The sequence below is a fragment of the Mauremys reevesii genome, linkage group 9 (assembly GCF_016161935.1).
Source record: "Mauremys reevesii isolate NIE-2019 linkage group 9, ASM1616193v1, whole genome shotgun sequence".
Lineage (NCBI taxonomy): Eukaryota > Metazoa > Chordata > Testudines > Geoemydidae > Mauremys > Mauremys reevesii.
This window is the reverse complement of record NC_052631.1, coordinates 81,016,932-81,039,167: the sequence shown is the minus strand read 5'-3', so window position 1 is coordinate 81,039,167 and position 22,236 is coordinate 81,016,932. Positions and strand designations below refer to the sequence as shown.

Sequence of the window (22,236 nt, the reverse complement as noted above, 5' to 3'; positions counted from 1 at the left end):
AGGTTCCCTCCCCACACCAGGTGTTTGTGGTTTGCTCATTTTAGCAACCCCGCTCCAGGCTTCAGTCTCCTGCAGCCAATTCCCTTACTCCCTTTGCTCGCTCACGTTGACCCTAGCAGGATTTTGGATTGAGCTGGGTAGGAATGGGAAAGCAGCAGCTGGCTAAAATACATTGTTTGGGAGTCTGTTAAAAAGTGGAGATTGCAACAAACCTGTCTCTGGACCAAGAGTGATCAGCAAGGCGGTGCTGCTTGCTGGTCTGAAACCAATTTAGTTTAGTGAGTCAGAGCACTGGGTTTCTAGGCAGGGTACTTCATTGCTTTTAGTCAATCAATAAGCTTTGCAAATACTCCCACTTTAAACATCACTTTATTTCAAACAACTGATTGTTTGAAAGCCCGTTACCTTCAGACCTTGCTTCTGGATTGGCCACATGAGGCCTGTTCTAGCTTTAAGGGCTGCAATCTTTGTTTTGCTTCACTGTCCTCCTCTTTGAGCCTGCCTGGAGCTCATCTGGCTCAATCATTTTTTTTTTGTCATCAATAATTAATTTTGGGGTTTGGTGGCTGATCCACAAAAATGCTCCCCAGAATTTATTTCAGGTCAACCCAAAGGAACAAATTTTTTTTCTTTCCAAAACAACTAAAAAAATGTTTGTTGCTGGCTGAACTAAACATTTGAATTGAAACTAAACACTTTTGATTATTTTTACTCTTTTTTTTTAAAGCTAAATTTCAAAAAGAAACAGTTTCAAAACAAGAAGTCAAAACATGTCATTTCAAAACTATTAAAATGTTTTGTTTTGACTGTTTCTAAATTTTGCCTTTGGCCAAAACAATTTGCTGAATTTGACTTGCGACTGCATTTTTTTCCAGCGAATATACTATTGCTGGGGGAAAAAGTCACTCAGCTCTAGTCCTGACCTTTGGGGTCGTGAAATATGTTTCATTGCTATATTCACTATTATGATGCTCTATTGTATGATTCATAGGAACCGTATGGCACACTGTGCTGTTACCTCAGGGAAATTCATTGTAGTGCTCAAAAAGGGAGGGGCTAAGAGTAGTACAAAGAACCAGGCATAAGGTCTGTGTAAACTCCATCCCCTTACCATACATATCCACGTCCCCTGGGGAATTTCTCGCCACCATCTCAGACAGGGAGTCTTGAGTATGACATCATTCCTGCCTCTCTGAACATGGTATCACATTCCTGGCCCCATTCCCAGTATTGACAACCCCAAGTGTTCAAAAATCATGAGCCAGGCCCTCAAATCCGGAGATTGCTTTAAAATAATTAGATTTTAAAAAGGGGAGGGGTTGTTTTCCAGTTTACGGTGCACTTGAATTGGGGTTTCAAGCTTTTCTCCCCAATCATGAGAGCTAGAATTTAAATAAAAGAAGGCTGAGGTTTTCATGCAATCTCTTGATTCCAGCAGCTGGAGCCTTAAGAAACACATCAAATATTGCAAGATATCCAGAGTTGGTATCACAGCCAGCACGGCCTTTCTGGGCAACTGACAGTGACACCATGTTCAGAGAAGCAGGAATGATGCCACACTCAGGACTCTATCTGAGCTGGGAGTGAGAAATTCTTCAGCTGATGTGGAGTATATATGGCGGGGAGGGGGTTACACAGCTGCTATGCCTGGTTCTTAGCTACTGCTGTTAGCCCCTCCCTTTCTGAGCACTTAAATAAACTTCCCTGATGTAAGAAGTGTAGTTTGCCACACAGTTTATAATAATCATATTGTCTAGCATAAAATCTTCTCAGATTAAGTTTCTGTTAATTATATGCCTCTCATGAGACATCAGTCCACAGAAAAGAGACTCGTTGCTTTCTGGAGTGTGCGGCTCTGCCCTTCACACTTTTTTGCCTAGACAAGATGACTGGGAGATGTTTCTCTTTGAGCAATATGAATAAGGTACCTGATCCCTTGAGATGCACGAGTGCTCAGTGGACACAGAAGGTTGTATTCTTTCCACTTGTTTTGAAAACCTTGCATATTTGTCAGGGAGGGAAGGGCAGGGGAGGAAGTTAGGCACACACCAATATTTTCACATTATTGGAGGGCATATGGACCAGGGGCTAGTGCAAGGAATGAAGGCGTGTGACATGGCAGACATACTTAAAAATATTGGTGCAAAGCAATCCAAATTGGAATATGCAATATTTTAAAACTAGCAGTGGGGTTTTGAACCTAGAGGAGCACTGAAATATTTGAAGAACTTCAAAAATATTCCCCCAGGAGAATAAAACAGAATTGCATACACAGCAAGAGATCTATATAATGAGAACAAAATCCCCCTGACTGAAGAGGTCTATGCTGTTGGAGATGTGAAATGGACGTTGGATTGCAGCTCAAAACTGCTTTGCTGGAGGTAAACAATGATCCATCACAGTAGTCAACAAGAGGCACGCAAATGAAGTCACAGAGAACCAGCAGCGCACAACCCACTGACCGCGAACTTCCCATGCACTATCTGCAGCAAAATGTGCACCTCTAGAATTGGCTTGTATAGTCAGAGGGCACACTATGAGACCAACAATAGATGATCTGCACAGATTTGCCATCATCGGATCGATGGACTACCAAGACCAGAGTAGTCTATTCCCTATTCACAGCCCTTTCAATAACTGTCATACCTAACCACAGCACCCAATATGACACCCTGCAGCTCCCTAGGTCAAATTCTGTCCTGATATAAGCAGTTGTAACTCCGCTGGTTCTCTCGGAATTGTGCCTGCTTACACTAGGTCTGAATTTGGCCCCGTGACTGAAATGTCTCGTCCATGAATATTTTCTAAGCTCTGTGACAGCAACATCATGGGTTACTGGCAGATAAATTAGTTAAAGCTTAGTCCTGTCAAAACAGCCTAGATAAGGAGACTTGAATGAAGCCTATTGAGCAAAACTGAACTTGTCTGTGTGGGAGCTCTACTGGAATAAGATGGATCTGCTAATGGATAATAGTTTTTTTCTACGGAGCTGGTGAAGCTGCTTAGCTGGAAACATGTGTTTTAGATACCAAGAGTCCTGAGCTCATATTGCTTCTGCTTTGATTTGTATAATATGTGTTATGGGTGGAGGGAAGTGGCTTGGATAAATGTCAGAGCTAGCTAATCCCTTTGCTCAAAGAGTTGAAAGTTTTTGATTCACTTCCTAAAGAAAATCCAGGCCCCTGTGCACTTCCTGGTTCTAGCAGAAGCTCTGATAATGAAATACCACAATGTGACCTTTTTGTCTCAGGAAAGATGAGAAAAACCTGTCCCTGTGAGATTTCTGAACTGGATTTCAAAACCATAGTGGTTCAAAATAAACATGGAATCAAAACTCCAGAGTGTTTTGAGCTTTGGGCATCCCTAATGGCAAGACTTAACAGATAGGCCAGGGGTCCCCAATGCGGTGCCTGTGGGTGCCATGGCGCCAGTGGGGGCATCTAAATGTGCCCGCATCCTGGCCGGCAGTCGAGCATCTGCCGAAATGCCACCGAATTTCGGCGGCATTTCGGCAGCGATGCCTCTCGATGATGCCGCTTGCTGCTGACAAGCGGCATCATCAAGAGGCGTCGCTGCCAAAATTAGGCGGCAGTTTGGCGGATGCTCGACTGCTGCCACAGTCCTTCATCTGGCGCCCGCCAGACGAACAGTTTGGGGACCACTGAGATAGGCTGAGGGGCAGGTGCAAAAAGCTTGACTTTCATTCATTAATGTAATTATAAAACTAAAGAAAAAGAATACATCCAGACATGTATATTAAAGTGGCGTCTATTTGATCAATTTTTTCTCACCTACCTTTGGAGAGCTCTTGTCTTTTTAATTTCTCCTCAGAGACAGCATTGTGCCTACCTATATCTTTATACAGCACATAGTACAAGAGGGCCCCAATCCTGACACAATCTGGACACTACAACCACAGTAATATTAACAAAAATACAAGCAGTAGCATCAAGAGGCATCGCTGCTGAAATTCTGTGGCATTTCGGCGGATGCTCGACCGCCGCCACAGTCCTTCATCTGGCGCCCGCCAGACAAACAGTTTGGGGACCACTGAGATAGGCTGAGGGGCAGGTGCAAAAAGCTTGACTTTCATTCATTAATGTAATTATAAAATATATAGACTAATAGACATATTGGAGCATGAGCTTTCATGGATCCAACGAAGTGGGCATTCACCCACGAAAGCTCATGCTCCAATACGTCTGTTAGTCTAAACTATTGTTGTATGTAAAGTAAATAAGGTTTTTAAAATGTTTAAGAAGCTTCATTTAAAATTAAATTAAAATGCAGAGCCCCCCCAGACTGGTGGTCAGGACCCGGGCAGTGTGAGTGCTACTGAAAATCAGCTCGTGTGCCACCTTCGGCACACATGCCATAGGTTGCCTACTCCTGCAATAGACATCTCAGCCTCCTGATTCACTCTCTCTGAACAGGTAAGTTTCTATGGTGTCTGATTGCAGCCTATTCACTTGTTCACACTTCTGAAGACTGAATGGTTCAGACTGTTCTGTGACACTACAAAGATCATTCAAGTAACCTATGTTGGCTTTATAGGCATAGATGCTGGAACTAGGGGTGCTGGGGTGCTGCCGCATCCCATGGCTTGAAGTGGTTTCCATCATATACAGGGTTTACAGTTACAATGTCTCTCAGCATCCTCACTATACAAATTGTTTCAGCACCCCTGGGTATAGGCCCTGGCTGTGTGACAGAAGTCAACATGCCCTGCAACAGGATTACAGAACCCAAGACACAGATGCAGGACGAATTGTTAAGAGCATGAACAAACACGTTATGAGATCTCAGGGCACATTACTGAAGTGAAGTTTAGTGTTTCTGGGAAGTACTAGGCTCACAGATCCTGAAAGAGAGTCCAGTGCAGCTTCTCCATCGGCATAGTTAATCCATCTTCATGAGAGGCAGAAGCTATGTCGACAAGAGAAGCCTTGCCGTCAACATAGCGCTGTCTTCAGCAGGGGTTAGGTTGGTATAAATGCGTCTCTCAGGGGTGTGGATTTTTTCACTGTGTTATAGCTGTGACGGGTTGGATCACAGAACCCCCGTAGGGAGCTGCCACCTGATGTGCCAAGACTTCGTCTACCCCTGCCAGCTTGGGGCCCCAGCACCCTGTCTTGCTGAGCCAGACACTCCCATCTGCTCCAACAAAGACCCAGGGTCTGAATTTCTTGCCCCAAAGCTGCAGGTTTACCTGAAAGCCGCTCACAGAAGTGTGCTTGTCTTTAACACTCAGATGCCCAACTCCCAATGGGGTCTAAACCCAAATAAATCCATTTTACCCTGTATAAGCTTTATACAGGGTAAACTCATAAATTGTTTGCCCTCTATAACACTGATAGAGAGATATGCACAGCTGTTTGCTCCCCCAGGTATTAATACATACTCTGCGTTAATTAATAAGTAAAAAGTGATTTTATTAAATACAGAAAGTAGGATTTAAGTGCTTCCAAGTAGTAACAGACAGAACAAAGTAAGTCACCAAGCAAAATAAAATAAAACACGCAAATCTATGTCTAATCAAACTGAATACAGATAATCTCACCCTCAGAGATGCTTCAGTAAGTTTTTTCCTCAGACTGGACACCTTCCAAGTCTGGGCATAATCCTTTCCCCTGGTACAGCTCTTGTTCCAGCTCAGGTGGTAGCTAGGGGATTCTTCATGATGGCTCCTCTGCCCCTTTGTTCTGTTTCACCCCTTTATATATCTTTGGCATAAGGTGGGAATTCTTTGTCCCTCTCTGGGTTCCCACCCCTTCCTTCTCAATGGAAAGACACCAGGTTAAAGATGGATTCCAGTTCATGTGACATGATTACATGTCACTGCAAGACTTCATTACCCACTTGCCAGCACACATGTATATAGGAAGACTTACAGGTAAAAAACAGCCATCTGCAGACAATTGTCCTCGTTAATGGGAGTCATTAAGATTCCAAACCACCATTAATGGCCCACACTTTGCATAATTACAATAGGCCCTCAGAGTTATATTTCATATTTCTCGTTTCAGATACAAGAGTGGTACATTTATACAAATAGGATGATCACATTCAGTAGATTATAAGCTTTGTAATGATACCTTACAAGAGACCTTTTGCATGAAGCATATTCCAGTTACATTATATTCACTCATTAGCATATTTTTATAAAACCATATAGATTGCAACATCACAATAGCAATGTGAGTTTATAGCATAGACCTAGCCTCAGCTCTGGGCCTCTCTGTGGAGATTGTTACCAAGAGGCTCAGCTACTGCTGAGGGGGGAGGGAGATTTTTGTAACACAGGAACCTATTTCCAGGGAATTGGACTGAGACCCTCAGATTACTTCTCAGAGGCTGCAACCAGCAGATGGTAAGAGTAGGAATGGTCAAAACATTTCTGTCGAAACTGCTTTTTGATGGAAAAATTGGGATTTTGACTAAATGAAATTTTCTGTGGCATGTGCTTTCTTTCTGAAGAAAATTTCATCTTGTCAAAAAATGCAAAACCTGCAAACTTTTGGCCAAAACCCGATAGTTTTTGATTGAAAGCATTTCAGCTTGGGGGCTTTCCGACTTCTGATGAAAAGTCAAAATTTCCAGAAGAAAAATTCCTATTTTCCAACCAGATCTGGGTAATAGAGAGGCTACCTTTTGCAGCAATGTGATTTCATGACTCAGAATATCTCCTCTTGCAAAGGATGTACTCGTGGATATTTTTTTCCCCCAAAGCACTTTTCAATTCTTTTGTGTCAGACATCGAAGCAACTGTTCCTTATTATCATGCTCTTCAGATTCCAGTTTGAACACTTGTAACCAGCGGTAAAGTCACAACAGCATTTCTATTTTCTGGTTGAAAATATCTGCTTCCTTTTATTCTAACACAGTCAATAATTAAAGATGTTTGTGGGCTTTGAAGACCATGGCATTGCGTCATGAGCAACAGACTGATTAAATCAATCAGGGGGAAATAAATTTCCATCATTCACCTACAGTTCTTGTGACCAGTGAACATTTATTTTTTCATTAGCTGTGCTAACTGATTCACAAGGCAGGGGACTAAATGACTGACCATGGAGGTAAGAATAAAAGTGCTTAATCAGTGCACCAGAATAAAGAAGCACATTTGGGGAGTATGCATTGGATATAGATTAATTTCTATGGGACCATGAAAAAAACAGATGGAAAAGATCCTTTTGGTCATTTCTAATCATTACTTCCCAAAAGCACTTCCTATTAAGGCAGAATTTTTCCCTAAAGTTTATTCTCCAGCATTTTGTTCTCCAACTCACTCTCCTGCTAACCCCTGATGTGCAATGATAGGGGCAGGGCCGTTTCTGCAAAGCAGCAAGCACCGCCGCCCTGGGCGGCGGTAGGCAGTCGTGTGCCCTTGAAGGCGGGCTGCGCGCAGCGCAGCGGTGGCAGCAGCTTCTATGTTTAGCTCCTGGACAGCTAACCAATGATAGGTGAACAAAGTAGCATCCTGATGCTGTAAACCCTTAGCCTTTTATGTTGCTCTTTCCTATGAGTAGCCCTTCAATGACCCCACAATGCTTGAGTGTGCTATGCAGTATAAAGTCATGCAAACCATGTTTTCTCCGGATGCATTTCTATTGATTGTTTTAGTGGAACTCGTCAACGGATGCTAATTATCTTTCACAGTAGAACCTCAGAGTTACGAACACCTCGGAAGTGGAGCTTGTTTCTGACTGTGAAACGTTTGTGGAACATTTCAGTGACTTACCTACAAAACTGTTTAGTTATTTTCTGGATGTAAAGTATATTAGGCTCTGTCTATACTGGCAAGTTTCTGCACAGCAAAGCAGCTTTCTGCACTGTAACTCCCGAGGTGTACACACTGCCAAGACACTTAGTGCACAGAAACTGCACAGTAGCAGCGCTGTAAAAAAGCCACCCCGACAAGAGGCGTAGAGCTTTCTGCGCTAGGGCTACAGTGCCGCGGTGCCAATATAGACACCCTGGTCGATTACAGCGCTGAGACTGGCCTCCGGGAGGTGTCCCACAATGCCTGTTCTTGCCTCTCTGGTCATCGGTTTGAACTCTACTGCCCTGCCCTCAGGTGACCAACCATCAGCCCACCCTGTAAATTCCTTAGGAATTTCGAAAGTCCCCTTCCTGTTTGCTTGGTGACGTGTGCAGTGGTCTCAGTGCATCTTTCCAAGTGACCATACCTGTTCCATGCACCAGGTAATCCCCAACTTGGAGAAATGCCGAGCTGCTGGACCTCATCAGCATTTGGGGAAAGGAGGCTGTCCAGTCCTGGCTGTGCTCCCGCCATAGGAATTATGATACCTATGGACAGATTTCATGATGCATGACAGAAAGGGGCCATGACTGGAACACATTGCAGTGCAGGGTCAAAGTGAAGGAGCTGCGGAACGCCTACCACAAGGCGCAGGAGCCCACAAACTACTGGTACTAGAAAGAGCTGGACGCAATACTCGGTGGTGACCCCACCTCCACTGCCAAGACCACTGTGGATACTTCAGTGGCTTGCATGTCAGTCGAGAGTGGACCGAGCCAGGAGGAGGAAATCTTGGACGAGGATGTGGAGGAGGAGGGAGACCCAGAGGCAGAGGATGACTCAGAGGCCAGAGATGCATGCAGCCAGGAGCTCTTCTCTACCCTGGAGGAGGCTAGCCAGTCACAGCTATCAGATCTTGGCGAAGTGCAAACAGAAGATTGGCAGAGGCCCTGGAGGTTTTTCGCCTTCCTCTGCAGCATGGGGCATGGGTCACTTGATGGAGGATTCTCTGCAGCTTGAGGTCTTCAAACCACAATTTGGGGACTTCAATAACTCAGACATAGGTTAGGGGTTTGTTATAGAAGTAGATGGGTGAGATTCTGTGGCCTGCATTGTGCAGGAGGTCAGACTAGATGATCATAATGGTCCCTTCTGACCTTAAAGTCTATGAGTCTATGAGAAGAGGAGGCCCCTGGTAAGTGGCTTTGATTTTGGAAATTGCTGAAGTGAGTTGTTGGGAGCAGGAGGGTTGCAGGAAGCAGGCTTGTGTCTGTATGATGCACGTATCACCACATGCCTAGTCTGAGCGGTGGATTGATTGACTGTTGATTGACTCCCTCACTTCACGGGAATCTGCCTCAGAGATCTTTAGGAAACTCTCATGGAGATACTGGGCAATTTGCTGCCACAGGTTCTTTGGCAGAGCTACTTTGTTTCTTGCCCCATTAATGGTAACTTTCCCGTGCCACTGTGCCGTCATGGGTGGGGAAACCACTGCTGCACACATAGGTGCCAGGGCGGAAGCTGCAGACTTGGAGAAGACCCTCCCTTGATTTCCTGCTCACCCTCATTCCATAATGATCACATCCTGTGGAAAGTGTGGGGACAGGAATGATTATCAGGCCCCCCTACAGTGCTGGCTCTCCCCAAGAGCCACGTGCCCAGTGTGCAGCAGGGTCCGGGAAGAGTGATTTACCCTGCCCCTGCGGCTACTCACCATTTTGGAGGTCTTGTGGCTCATGTGTGTTTGTCTGGTGTAGAACTGTTAAATGAAATTGTTCATAAGTAAAGTTTTATAAATGAAACAACATTCATTCATAAAACCGGTTACCCCAATAACTGGCTAATTGACAATTAAGATGTTTGTTAAGAGCCATAGCTGTTCAGCCAGCTGCCCTTGTAAATTTCACTTTCAATCCAATTGCTGCTTAAATCACTGAAATTTGCACTGTTTCAACATTGTAACTTCTGCTCACTGTTTGCCATTCATTATACTTGTCTACATTGTAGCTTCTGTTCACTCTTTGCCATTCCTTACACTTGTCCATATTGTAACTCAAACTCCATTTTAAAATGCTCACTCCATTTTGTAAAAGCCTGCTGCAACCTTCATTTTCAAAACCCTAATGGAGTGGTTCCCAAACTTGTTACACCGCTTGTGCAGGGAAAGCCCCTGGCGGGCTGGGCCGGTTTGTGTACCTGCCGCATCTGCCGTTTCGGCCGATCGCAGCTCCCAGTGGCCGCGGTTCGCCGATCGAGGCCAATGGGAGCTTTCCCTGCACAAGCAGCAGAACAAGTTTGGGAACCACTGCGCTAATGTAATCTTATTAGTTTAGTTTAAATGTGTGAATGAGGTATGTATGGATGATGGAATCAACCTCCAGCGCCAGCCTGTCCTGATGAAATAAAGTTCAAACACCAACGGCTGAAGATGCAGACAACAGCCCTAACAAAGTAAGAAGAGTCCACCCTAAAAGAACAAAGGTACAATAGAAGGTGGACCAAAGCCAGGTCCGAGGCTGAAAGTCACGTCTGCAACTGACAGATGATCAATCACACCGAACCCAGAAGCAGCGTGACACAGCAAGACCTATAGACTCTTGATTCAAAATAAAAGCCTATAAAAAAGATGAGTGAGATGGAAGACTTTGTGCAGGTAACATTCTGCTGCCAACATGGGAGGGCAGACCCAGCCCTTTCTTGTGCCCGGCTTTCCTGGCCAGTTAGCCACCACAAGCTACGAACCCAAGCTGCAAAATCAAGCCACGGACTCAAGCTACGTTCAGGACTGGTAACTATCCAGCAGCTGCAGAACATTAGTTATTGGTCATAAATCAAATTGTGTTATCATAATAAACGTGGCATCTTTTCCTTGTCCCCTGAAACGACCCTGGGTAGTTTTGTCTGCATAACACTGGGGTCAGCCAGTTAGTGACAGGTATGTGAATAGTGGCTGTATTTTAAACCACTGAATCAGTGTTCTGTGTGTTGCAAACAATACTGCTTCTGTAAAATGTTGCGTTTAAACTTCACAGAGATGACCTTGGGAGCCCAGCCTCCCTCTTTGTTATTGGCGGCTGAACGGCTGCACAGAATTAGAAAGCGGCCAAGAAGAACTAAGGAGGACTTTCTGTGTGATGTTATGATGCACTCCGCGGCCGAGAAACAGGAATTGAAGGAGTGGTGGGAGAGCGAGAAGAGGGACCAAAAGGAGAACGAATGCCAGAATGAAGCCATGGAGCATCTCTTAAAAGTTATGGCATGCTAAGCGGAAATGCTCCAGACGCTACTAGCACTGCAAACTGAGCAGCTTCGTGCTCGCCCTCCCCTTCAGCCGCTGTTGTAAAACTCTTTCCCAGGCTCCCCCCAGACACCGCCAACACACTCTTATCAACCTCCTGGCTCCAGTCTAGTCCACTCCTCCCCCCTCACAGTCCACCACTGTGGACTCCCACTACTCACTGCACTCAACACCCATTCCTCTGCAGTTTGGTCCTGCTGAAGAACAGTACCCACTGCATTGTACTCCAAAGGAGAAGGTTGGATAGGATCCCTGGACATACACAAATCTTTTGCCGTCCCAGGACCCCACCTCCTCCTGGGACCTTCCCTTCACCCATCCCCCTCACTGCTGATGTTTTTTTTTTGGTTTGACTCTCTCCTCCGATTGTTGTTTTTAAATAAAAGAATTGTGTTGGTTTGAAATCTTTATTCTATTAATTAAAAGCAAACAGAGCCCTGCAAAGCAATAGACAATTATGTTAAACCTTCATATTGCATCATCTGCACCAATCACAATCACCTCCTAGCATTACAAGCACTGCAATCCCGAGCATAGCAACAAATAAAAGTGGCTCTAAGCTTCAAATTGCTGCCTCAAGGCATTCCTGATCTTTATGGCCCCATGCTGTGCCCCTATAATAGCCCTGGTCTCTGGCTGTTCAAACTCAGCCTCCAGGCACTGAGCCTCTGTGGTCAAGCCATGAGTGAAGCTATCACCCTTCCCTTCACAAATATTATGGAGCATACAGCACATGGCTGTAAGCATAGGGATATTGTCATGGGCCAGGTCCAGCTTCCCATAGAGGCAGCGCCAGCGGGCATTTAAAAGCACACTCAACAGTCATTCTGCACTTGCTCAGTCTGTTGTTGAACCCATCCTTGCTGCTCTCAAGTTGGCCCGTGTATGGCTTCATAAGCCATGGCATTAAGGGGTAGGCAAGGTCTCCCAGGATCACAATGGGCATTTCGACTTCCCCTACGGCGATCTTCTGGTCCAGGAAGGAAGTCCCTCCTTGCAGCTTCCTGAATAGGCTAGTGTTCCGAAAGAGGCGTGCATCATGCACCTTTCCAGACCAGCCTGCGTTAATATCTGTGAAGAGCCCATGGTGATCTACAAGTGCCTGGAGAACCATTGAGAAATACCCCTTCTGATTAAGTACTTGGTGGCTAGGTGGTCTGGTGCCAGAATTGGAATGTGTATGTCATCTATTGCCCCACTGCAGTTAGGGAAGCCCATTTGTGCAAAGTCATCCACAATGTCACGCACGTTGTCCAGAGTCACGGTCTTTCGGAGCAGGATGCGATTAATGGCCCTGCACACTTCCATCAACACGAGTCCAATGGTCAACTTTCCCATGCCGAACTGGTTAGTGACCAATCGGTAGCAGTCTGGAGTAGCCAGCTTCCACAGTGCAATTGCCACACACTTCTCCAACAACAGGGCTGCTCTCATTCTCATGTCCTTGTGCCATAGGGCTGGGACGAGCTCATCACACAGTCCCATGAATGTGGCTTTCTTCATCCAAAATTTCTGCAGCCACACTGCTCGTCATCCCAGACGTGCATCACGATGTGATCCCACCACTCAGTGCGTGTTTCACAAGCCCAAAAGCGGTGTTCCATTGTGTTCAACACCTTCATGAATGCCACAAGCAATCTCATATAGTAGCTAGTATGCGTGGCGAGATCAATGTCACACTCCTCTTGTCTTTGTAGTTTAAGGAATAACTCCGCTGCCACTCATGATGTGTTGGTCAGAGCGAGAAGCATACTGGTCAACTGTTCGGAATCCATTCCTGCAGACCGAAGAGGCAGAGCACACAGTACACAAACCATTGAAAGATGGTGCCAAATGCAGACGGAAGTACAGGGATTGCTAGGATGTGAAGCAATGCATCACAGGGCATTGGGACAGGACCCATGATGCCCCGCAACCCCCTCCGTCTTCCCACAACTCTTAGAGGCAGAAGAGGAAGAGATGTTCTGTGGGATAGCTCCCCAGAGTGCAGTGCTCTGAATACTGCTGCAAATCTGAACACGCTATTACACAGGCAACTGACAGTGTGAACACACAACAGCGGTTTCCCTTCAGCGCTCTCTGTGCGGTGATGTAACTGCCGGCGATGTAACTCTGCCAGTGTAGACATGCCCTTAGATACAAAGGCAAAGATCACTTCACAGAAGGAACTGACCCTTGAAGATATGAACAATACGCAACTTGAGGACAGAGATAGACAGAACAAAACAAACACAAGAACCTTCAGGGAAATTGATGAGAGAAAAGACTTTGTTGTTTTTCTATTAAGCTATCAAGTACTATCCAGTAAATAGATATCCTAGCAAATCAAATAAACTGTCACTCGACTAAGGCTTACAGTGCTTCCAATTACCATGTGGAATATGCACTCTTGTTGTTTACAATATGCTGGATGCTGAAAGCTATTGGAAAAGGAAGGACTCAATATCAGCAGATGTCTCCGTGTCAACAGACACAAGGACAGCATTATTTAAAAACTGCCACATTTAATCCAACCAATTTTCGAACAGATGCTGGATTTATCAGTGACATTTCTATCTGAGCCACTTTCTATTTGTACATTATAAAGAGACATTGCAAACTGTTTGACGGAAATCAAGTGTGAGTGACTGTTTTAAAGTGTTTGTGGGTGAGTTCAGCATTCATTAAAGTGAAGGCATAATAGCACTGGCTGACAGCAAGCACTGCGCAAGCTTCTCTCGCATATGGCTCTGCCAGCACTCCTCTTTCCTGAGCTAAAGCAACCCTGGCTACTCCCATCCTGGGCCTCATATAGCTGTGTCAAGGCACTTCAGTCCTAACCCACTGTTCTAGTCCTAGAGTGGAAGTGGAGCATGATGATAAGTATTGTGTGGATTTGCATTTTTCTTTCAATGTGTGCCAGTGATGCGGAGACTGAGGCCACTGAGTTCATTTTCACATGTGTTCTAAGGCAGGAGTTCAACTCATGTTTATGCAGGTTTCATCTGGCACTCATTCTGTCACGGAAATCAGCTTCCCAATGTGAACCTGAATAGTTAGCTCTTTAACAGCGTATACTTCCTGTCTATCATTTACAGAACCATTTAAACCATAACTTACCCACATTATGTTTCTTATCAAATAGGTTTACAGACGGCTAAAACACACTAGGCATGTTCCGAATTGCCTGCAGTCTTCTCGTCCTGATGTGTAGACTCACAAGTGTTTTCTTGAAAAGACAATCAGAGCCTTGGGCTGTGATTTCATCATATCAGCCATGCAGGGTCTGTCCTGAACGGTACTTGCATGGGAGAATTGTAAGGAACACCCTGGTGGAAGGAGTGCATCTGTGAGTCAATAGTGAACCCAGGCTGCAGTCTGGTGCTAAGGAACATTGTGCTGCTACAGATATCAGCTATCATATGTGATGTAAAACCAAGGTCTTAACCATTTTGTATATATATGCTCTGAACATGGTTATCTTTCGTTTCAATTGCTAAAGCCCTAATTGTGTCTGCTTATTGCACATCCCTCCCGCATCACTGTTGGCTTGGAACAAATGTGTTGGACTAATGTTCTAATTTTCAACTGTATTCAATTAATTGGTTGATACTGTTTCACAGAAGCAATAGGAGAGTCACTACCGATAAATGTGCTGGCATATAAACTGGTTAGATTGCTGTTTGGATTTCTCACTCTTTGGAATCTATTTTCAATGTTTAATAAAAGTAAAGTGTTTTGTCAAAGAAAACCATGTGGGAGATTTGTGATTCTTCAATGCGTGTTGTCCATTAACAACCCTATGGTGCTTTTCACAAAACGAGGTTTTAACCCCAATGTCCAGACCAAACTTCAAGCTTGGGAAGGAAAGATGGTTTTGCAGTTAATGCGCTGGGCTGAGACTCAGGACATCTGGGTTCGAATCCTACCTCTGCCACAGACTTCCTGAGTGATCTTAAACAAGTTACTTCATCTCTCTGTCCTTCAGCACCTACCTTCACAAGGGTGTTGTGATGACAAATGAATTAACATCTGTGAAGCACTTAGGCCCAGATCTTCAAAGGTATTCTGGCTACTAACTTCCACTGACATCAATGAAAGTTAGGACCTGAAATACCTTTGAGGGTATGGGGCCTACATAATAGGGCCATATAAGAACACAGGCAAGCATTTATGCCTAGCTAAAATTCTTCCAGCATTTTAAGGAGGGAAATCTGTTATTCACTTCCACTCCTAACTAAACAAAAACACCCAGCTATTGTATAGCCCTGCGGGTCCATTGCACCCAAAGGTGGTTGCATTTCGGGGTGTGTGTGTGAGTGATCTCTATACATAAAGCTTGAAAAATGTTTTTGGAATTCTTCTTTTGTAAAGATTGGGGCGGAAACTGGCCCCTGTTATGTCTGCTACATTGTGGCCTGTTATTAGAGGGGACTCAGTCTGCCATCTTGTGCTAATAGAGGAACTCCTGATGCTTTATGTGCATGCACTGCACAAATTACCCCATAGCCAGGACTTAAAACCAGGATTCTGTGGTCCATGAAGAGACACTGTACCTGCTGAGACAAAATGGCATGGGAGCGTCCCCTCTGGGTTTGTTGGTAGGAGCTGTGGAAAGTTGCTCTCCATTAGAACAAAGTCACTTGTGTATATTTAAGTACTTAGCAAATAAATGTTTAGTCCTTTCATTTTGACTAGGATACATAATCACCTCTTCTGCTTGTAGCTAAATGCATTTTTGAACCTCTTGTGTTTTATACATGTGCCCTTTGCTTTTGTGATTCAATTAATCTCTCATTAAAAAAAAAACTATCACATACAGTGAACACATATGAGGCATAACATTTGGTTTGAAACATGTGCCTGATAAACAAGGGAATTGGTTTCGTTTCTCTCAGTCCAAGTTTTCACTCAGGGTGAGACAGAGGGGGATTTTCCACTGGATGTGTGTGGCTGTAAATGGGGATTCCACATGCACGTAATCACAGACAAGTGATTGAATCCCTTTTGTACATATCCAGCCCCTAGACACCTGAGACCTTTACCCCAACACCTTTAAAAACCACGTGTAAGGAAACAGAAAGCCACACAAACATCAGGTTTCTTTACAAACCTAGAATGAAGGCTTGGTTTATAGATATGGGTTGCAGGCATACCTGCAATATAAATTTTCAGCCAAAAAACAGATAGCACTTGTGGTTTGCATCAATTGAAAACATTTATTGTTTTTCACCATTATTTATTTGTTTGTTTATTTTATGGATAATTAGCTTAAATTTCTAAACAAAACGTCCCTTCAAACTGGAAAACCAGAATTTCTCTTTTGGAAAATGTCAAAATGAAACAGTGAAACGATTCTGAAATGTTTGTTTTCAAAAAAACATTCAAGTCAAGAAATTCAGCAAAACAGATCTTTTCCCACACACACACAAAAAATCGGTGTCAATGAATCAGCATTTTCCTATTAAAAAAAAAACATTTTACCAAAGAATTCCTGATCAACTCCACTCAATAATAAACTAAATAATCATGAAATATTAGTGTTTTTTTAGGTACCTATGTTGAAGTATAAAAATGCTTTAGTTGAAAAAGTAGCATTCTGTATCCTCATGTATCCTGGCAGAAGCACATCCTGACTCTGTGAATTACATCCTTCTGTGCACCGACTGAGTCACTGCTGGGCTAGAAGAATCCCTCGCTGCCCTTCGGCAAGAAGATACTGTAGAAAACAGCACGTCAATGAGTGGAGATACAGTGTCTGTTGTAGGTCATTAAGTAGCAAGATGAAGGAAGATAAAATAATGCAGCTTTTAAATGATGCAACCCCTACGTTCCAAGGCGTGGAAAGGGGAAGAAATCAAAACCAGAGTGGGCACAGATGTGCATCAGCAAATCCCAGGATCTCACCGGCAGTCTTTGGTGAGCTCACGGCACGGAAGAAGGCAAGGAGATGTGATATGAGTTTTAATCAAGCTGAAACTTTATCAGTCAAATTACATCCAAGGTTCTGGTCAGGGGACAGCCCAGTGCAGTCACCCACACCCCATTGATCCTTTGCCAGTTCTTGGAGGCTCCCACCCCAGGGGAGCCAATCATCACACTAGGAGGGTCTCTGGGCAGCTATACGCACCCGCTAGCATTCCTCTGTCTTTGGGGGGTTGATTCAAGAGGGAACTTCACCCCCCTACACAGCACTGCCATCAAGCGCATTGGAGGGCGGTCCCCCAGGTAGTGCCCTAGCCTCTGATTTGCATTTGATCCCAGGTGGTTAGACATAATGTCTCTGTCTTGAAAGGAGATGCCCTCAGGATGCCCACTGTGTTACCTTTTTAGATCTGGAGCCTAAATCAGTGTATTCCTGCATCTGCCACAAGGAGGTGCCAGCATCAGGTTGGCTGTCTCCACCAACTCCTCACAGGCTACCTATGAGCTTGGCCAACTCAGTGCAGAGATCAGCCGGGAAAAAAATTGGCACTTATACCAGAGAGGTGCCAGCAGAGGGGGTCTTGGAAAAATTTATTTCAGGAGGGGGTCTCCAAGGAATATGGGTTGTAATTGTTTAATGATACCCCATATGGGTTCTCGTGTGAAGTGGCAGGTGACAAATAGGGTGTGTGGTTGGAGGGGGCTTTATTCCCATACTAAAGCAGGTTGTATTGGGATATTTGTGTGGCCTGTTCCATGATGTGATTTACTTCTCTGGTGGAGTGTCCTTGTTTGGTGAAGGCAGTTTTAAGCGTGTTAAGGTGTATATCCCGGACTTTCTACTTGGAGCATATTCTGTGGTATCTGAATGCCTGGCTGTAGATCAGTGGTTCTCAAACTAGGGCTGCCGTTTGTTCAGGGAAAGCCCCTGGTGGTCCAGGCCAGTTTGTTTACCTGCTGTGTCTGCAGGTTTGGCCGATCACGGCTCCAACTGGCCGCGGTTCACCGCCCCAGGCCAATTTGGGTGGCCAGCACGTCCCTCGGCCTGCACCACTTCCTGCAAACTCCATTGGCCTGGAGCGGCAAACCACGGTCAGTGGGAGCTGCGATCGTCCGAACCTGAGGACGCGGCAGGTAAACAAACTGGCCCGGCCTGCCAGGGGCTTTCCCTGAACAAGCAGTGGCCCTAGTTTGAGAACCACTGCTGTAGATAACAGATTTCTTTTTGTGTTTGGGGTGGTTACTGGATCTGTGAAGACAGGTACTGTGCTCTGTGGTTTTCTTGTATATAGTTGTCTGTGGAGTTCCATTACTGAAGCTGATCGTGGTGTCCAGGAAGTGTCCAGGGAGTGTTCCAGAGAGAGTTTACTGGATGGGTGGTGGTTGTTGAAGTTGTGGTGGAAATCTGAGGAAGTTTAAGTCAGCTCTCCAGGGGATGAAAATATCATCCATGTATCTCAAATAGATCATTGGTTTTGTGGTGCCTTTGTCCAGAAATTTTTCCTTAAGCTGGCCAATAAAGAGGTTGGCATATTGGGAAGCCATCCTAGTACTCATGGCTGTTCCCATGGTTTGGACAAAGAGTTTGTTGTTGAATGTAAAACAGTTATGGGTGAGGATGAAATGGATGAGTTTGGCAATGTGCTTAGGGTGGATTCCTGTGTGTCGTTCATTGTCTTGTAGATATTTGAGGCAGACAGCTATGCCATCACTGTGAGGGATGTTGGTGTATAGGGAGATGACATCCATGGTGCCAAGCATGGTGTTCTAAGGTGGGTTGTTAATGTTGAGGAGTTTCTGAAGGAAGTTGATTATGTTCTGGAGGAAACTGGCCCTTTGTGTGTTGAGTAGTTTGAGGGTGGTTTCTATGAGTCCCTATATTCCAGCAGTAAGAGAGTCAAGCTAGATATGATGGGTCTGCCTGGGTTCCCCTGTTTGTGTATCTTGTGATGCATGTAAAGGTCCCTCAGGTGGGTTTGTAGGGGATGAGGATGTAGAGTTTCTCTTGGAGTTGTTTGGGGAAAGATTTAATGATAGTCTTAAATTCCTTGGTAAACTGTGGTGTGGTGGAGTCTTCTCTGAGTTCTTTATAGAACATGATGTCAAAGGATTGTCGGTTGGCCTTGTTAACGTAGTCATACTGTGCAGGCTATTTGTGGAAAAATCAGTTATTTCCAATTAATGAGAGCATAATGCCCAAAGGTGCAAGAATCTTGTCACACTATAGAACATCACAGACAAACCCACTATGCAAGACAGAGCATAATTAGGGATTGGCTGTTAGCTGTACTCAACTTGCTATAGATATTAAATGGACAAATGGTTCAGATAAATTGGAGTGTGGCAAATTGCCGGTACTGTTATGCTGGGTCTTGCGCTTTCTCTTCTTTGGGGAAGGTTCAGGGCGCCATTGCTTGCCTCTGAACCAGTATTTTTAATTACCCCACTAGTGTCCTTGAGGAGTGGAGAGGGAGGGACCTGGGCCCGACCTCTTCTCCAGGTCCCAACCCAGGGGCCCTGAGGTTAGTGGTGAACTACTTGTACTGGTGGTTCGTTCCCCTGGGTTACTTCCCTCTCCTGCCCTTCAGCTTGTGGAGGGGCTTCTTGCCTTCCTTCTACACAAGCCAGGTGCCCCTTACCTAGGGTTTTTGGACTTCTCAGCCCACCGCAGCACTCCTCCAAACTTTCCTTTTGTCTCTCTTCAAAACTGTTCTCTGCTTCAACTCCTTCAAACCACTCTCTGCTCCAACCAAACCTTCCTGCTCCAACAACCCACACTGTCTGACCTGAAGCAGGGGTTTATATCATGTGACTCACTGCTGGTACTCTAATTGGCTTCAGGTGCGCTAATTGGCTTCAGGTGCTCTAGTTAATCTATAGCAAACCTTCCTCCCTTTGCAGGGAATAAGGCTTCCTGCTAACACTCTCCTGCTGCCCTCTGGCCATGCTGTATCACAGGAGATATGTACACACCTCAGGTTTGAATAGTTTCAAACTTAGGGGAAATTCATAAGTTGAAACTTAATCCAGATCAGAATTTTGCAACTGTCCCTTATCCATATAACACCCAAAACAAACCCCTGATCCAACACCCCCACATTTGAGAGCACTGAAACCCAGAAATCCTGGTCTAGTCTCAAAAACCTTCACCAAAAATTTGATTCAAACACGAATTTATGAACTTTAGAATGACAAGTTTGGTTAACGTTATAGTTTATATGTATGTATGCATGTACATGCACACAATATAGATTTCATTCTCACGCTGTCTAAGTCCTCCCTGATTGTGGCTGGTACTAGCACCATCAAAATCCTATAAGAAAAGCTGTTCTCCTAGTACTATATTCCTTCTGCATCCAGAAGCAATAAGTACTGGAAATCTAAAGAGACAACCTGTTCCCAAGAGTTTTGCCACTGACGACAATGGGTGTAGGATTTCATCTTAAGTGTGTTTGAGAGGGAGTGGGTGTAGTGGTTACATTCCTGTTTGTATGATATTAAGAAATCAGAAAACAACATTGCAAGCAAAAACTCATCTGAAACTTGTCTGAAAATAGCAGTCACATTTAGAAGAAAAAACAACAAGGAGTCCTTGTGGCAGCTTAGCGACTATCAAATTTATTTGGGCATAAACTTTTGTGGGCTATAACCCACTTCATCAGATGCATGGAGTGGAAAATACAGTAGGCAGATATAAATACACAGCACATGAAAAGATGGGAGTTGCCTTACCAAGTGGGGGTCCGTGCTAACGAGGCCAATTCAATTAGGGTGGATGTGGCCCATTCCCAACAGTTGACAAGAAGGGCTGAATATCAACAGAGGGAAAATTATTTTTTTGTAGAAACCCAGCCACTCCCAGTCTTTATTCAGGCCTAATTTGATGGTGTCAAGTTTGCAAATTAATTCCAGTTCCTCGTTGAAGACTGTTTTGGAAGTCTTTTCGTTGAAGAATATCCACTTTTAAGTCTGTTATTGAGTGTCCAGGGAGATTGAAGTGCTTTCCTACTGGTTTTTGAATGTTACAATTCTTGATGTCTGATTTGTGTCCATTTATTTGTTTGAGTAGAGACTGTCCAGTTTGGCCAATGTACATGGCAGAAGGGTATTGCTGGCACATGATGGCATATATCACATTGGTAGATGTGCAGGTGAACGGGCCCCTGATGGTGTGGCTGATGTGGTTAGGTCCTATGATGGTGTCCCTTGAATAGATATGCGAACAGAGTTGGCAACGCTGTTTGTTGCAGGGATTGGTTCCTGGGTTAGTGTTTCTGTTGTGTGGTGTGTAGTTGCTGGTGAGTATTTGCTTCAAGTTGGGGGGCTGTCTGTAAGTGAGGACTGGCCTGTCTCCCAAGGTTTGTGAGAGTGAGGGATCGTCCTTCAGGATAGGTTGTAGATCCTTGATGATGCGCTGGAGAGATTTTAGTTGGGGGCTGTAGATGATGGCTAGTGGTGCTCTGTTACTTTCCTTGTTGGGCCTATCCTGTAGTAGGTGACTTCTGGGTACCCTTCTGGCTCTGTCAATCTGTTTCTTCACTTCCCCAGGTGGGTACTGTAGTTTTAAGAATGCTTGATAGAGATCCTGTAGGTGTTTGTCTCTGTCTGAGGGAGTGGAGCAAATGCTGTTGTATCTTAGGGCTTGGCAGTAGACAATGGTAGACAATGGATCATGTGATGTGGTCTGGATGAAAGCCGGAGGCATGTAGGTAAGTATAGCGGTCAGTAGGTCCGGTATAGGGTGGTGTTTATGTGACCATCACTTATTTGCACAGTAGTGTCCAGGAAGTGAATCTCTTATGTGGACAGGTCCAGGCTGAGGAGAGATTGTAGAGATTTAGAAGAGATTGTAGGATACCATGTGCAGCCTCACGCACATGTAATAATATGCCTGTAACACAGGCCTGTCATCTGCTCAAACCAAACCATCCTTTTTACTGTAGAATTCAAGTGCCCTATGTGGGTTTTCATCACTGCAACCTGTGGGTTGAGCTCTTTCAATAAGTCCACTGTTTCGGCCCCAGAATTCTCAAGCTCCTTTTGTGACTGTAAATCTCAACTTGCATTTTTAAAGGGATGGATTCCCTGGCAGCTGGCCGCCATCTTCCTTGCTGCCAGCACATTTACGGGAGTGACACTCTAGCCTTTAACCAACTCTCACTGAAGCCAATGGGAGTCTATGCATTGACTTCTACAGGACTTGGATCAGATCCTCTGGTGGAGGGGGGTGAAGCTTCCACTTGCCTGCCTTAATCTGCATAATACAGTC

At 44.7% G+C, this 22,236-nt stretch overlaps 1 long non-coding RNA gene across 1 annotated transcript in view; it reads right to left on the bottom strand.

Moving 5' to 3' along the window:
* Positions 1–16,646: 16,646 nt before the first annotated feature.
* The window catches only part of LOC120372587, a 34,170-nt gene continuing 28,580 nt past the window's right edge, over positions 16,647–22,236 (bottom strand). Inside the window, exon 4 of the long non-coding RNA XR_005585056.1 lies at positions 16,647–16,761. This is a non-coding gene — a long non-coding RNA (uncharacterized LOC120372587). The remainder of the gene's footprint in view (positions 16,762–22,236) is intronic.